The 2,500-nt window shown below is 34.2% G+C and overlaps 1 protein-coding gene across 1 annotated transcript in view; it reads left to right on the top strand.

The window, feature by feature from the left end:
• surf4l (surfeit 4, like) overlaps nt 1-1,439 on the top strand; it is an 8,125-nt gene extending 6,686 nt beyond the window's left edge. The window contains exon 6 of the mRNA XM_088076117.1: nt 1-1,439. This exon is cut by the window's left edge and continues 601 nt beyond it. The gene's annotated coding sequence lies outside the window, so the exon portion shown is untranslated.
• Nucleotides 1,440-2,500: the final 1,061 nt, after the last annotated feature.

Here is a 2,500-nt window from a genome sequence, read left to right as displayed (position 1 = left end):
AGAAAAAAAAATAAAAAAAAATATATATATATATATATATATATATATATATATATATATATATATTATTGTTTTTGTGATTGTTAAAATAATAATAATAATAATAATAATAATAATAGTTACTATAACTATTAGAATCAAACAATAATATTGAATGTTGTTATGGTTGTAATAATAATAATAATTATTATTATTTTATCATTGTCATTCTAAATATAACAACAACAATGATAATAAGAATAGTAATAATAGTAATAATACTTATGAAAAATAATATTTCAAAATCCACTTGACAGTAAACAGTAAAATATTACAATTCTAAAAGAAGTCATTAGAATAAAATAAAGAGGAGCGATGAAAATAATAAAAGTGTGTGTGTGTGTGTGTGTGTGTGTGCGCGTGTGCGCGCGCGCGCGTGTGTGTGTGTGTGTGTGCATGCGTGTGCCGTTACACTCCAGAGGACAGAAACACACAATATTTCTGTTTTCTAAACATTAATCAGTGAAAGTGAAACGACCTGCAGCAGCCGTCTGTTCATCACATCAAAGATCATTATTATTGTTTATTATTATTGTTTATTATTATTGTTTATTATTATTATTATTATTATTATTGTTGTTGTTGTTGTTGTTGTTGTTGTTGTTGTTGTTGTTGTTGAGCTCACAGTGAAGCAGATTTTATATATATGAACTATTAAGTTTCCATTGACTCATCTGACTGCAGGTTTCTGTATTAACCTTCCAAACCTTTAAGAAAAAACACAAACACGGGGGGCAGGGAAGTCATGGCCAAAGACTGAGAAAGAAATTATTTAAAAAAAGAAAAGTTTTTAAAGAAAAAGGAAAAATAAATAAATTGGGTTTTTTTTGTCTGTGACAGAATTCTAAAATAAGACTAAATAAAAAATATATATAAATATTGTTTTTTGGGCATTTTTCTTATTTAACACAGCCCTTTATTAATTATTAATTTTAAGGTCGTTTTCTTGTCACATTTTACTGATAATTTTTTTTTTTTAATTTCCTGCCAAGTGGTAATTGCTTCTTTCCCATTTTTAAATTTAATTTCCAAATAAATCGACAAAGGCTCAAATATCTCGTGAACGGCATCTGAACACAGCAACAAACAGTGTGTATGTGTGTGTGTGTGTGTGTGTGTGTTTAAACGATGAATAATTGATCAGCTTCCATCGGTCTGAACGATCCTCTCTGACGTTGTGATGACTGACTCTGTCCTGCAGGTGGAGCTGTTTACATGTTTAAACCTGCTTGGATTTTCTGTTTGTTTGTTTGTTTGTTTGTTTGTTTGTTTGTGGGTGTGAACAGCAGGGCAGCGTCTGTGTTTTTGTCTCTGAGTACCTATAAAGTTGTGACAAAGTGAAATAATTTTCTATGACGTGTTTTTGTAGAAGATGTTTAATAAATGAGTCCAGCATTGTCCCGGCCGTCTGTCCGTCTGATTCGTTGTGAAGTTTGAATGTTGCAGAGTTCAGGAGGACAGACGCAGCACGCCTCTGTTCCCAGAACAACCAAAACAGGCCAAAAACAGACAAAAACAGACGAAAACTCTCAGCTGCAGCACTGACACACGTCTGTGTTCACAGAGAACCACAGATGCCAGAGAGAGAACAGCTGGACCCAAACAACTGGTAAAAATAATGCTTCATTAACCCTTTAGTGACTGTTGTCTCATTTTAGTCTCTTTTCTTCTTCCTGTTGTGATAACTGTGTGTGTGTTGATGCATGTGTCCTAAATGTAGTCCAGATTGTGTATTTGAGTGTAATCAGTGAATTTGCAGCTCAGCTCCTACAATAAGTCTAAAATACACTGTGGAAACTAAATAGTTACATTCAGACTGTTCAGGTCCAAAAATGCTCCATTGAAACCCATTCAAACTGACATTTTTGATCCCACAGCCATCAGAGCAGAAAAACAGGACTTGTATTATTTCTGGGTGTCATTCTGGGCTTTTGACTCTGAATTTGTCATTTTGACTATTTTCCACCTGATGAGGTCATTTTGACCATATTTGGCATATGGAGGAAATACATGCTATTTCCACTAGGTGACCTGTCACAGTCAATGTAGCTGCTGATCACTGACATATCCCAGACTGTCAGCAGCTACACTCACACACTGACATATCCCAGACTGTCAGCAGCTACACTCACACACTGACATATCCCAGACTGTCAGCAGCTACACTCACACACTGACATGTCCCAGACTGTCAGCAGCTACACTCACACACTGACGAGGAGGAGACTCAACATCGGTCATTATTTCATCTAAAAACATCATGACACAAACCTGGCTTTTAAGGGGTTAAAATTCTGAAAATCAATGAATATTTGATATTTATGATTAGGACTGATGATGGTATAATATAATATAATATTTTTTATAGCTCATTTTTGTTTGCAGAGGGATACGAGTGTGTGTGTGTGTTATTAAAGCAGGCATTAAGGGGTTAAATGTTTGTGCAGCAACAAAAACAGGT

Source organism: Plectropomus leopardus, chromosome 4 (genome assembly GCF_026936395.1).
Source record: "Plectropomus leopardus strain MGB_pleo_1.0 chromosome 4, ASM2693639v1, whole genome shotgun sequence".
Lineage (NCBI taxonomy): Eukaryota > Metazoa > Chordata > Actinopteri > Perciformes > Serranidae > Plectropomus > Plectropomus leopardus.
Note: the sequence above shows the minus strand (reverse complement) of the source record. Positions and strands in the feature narration are given on the sequence as shown.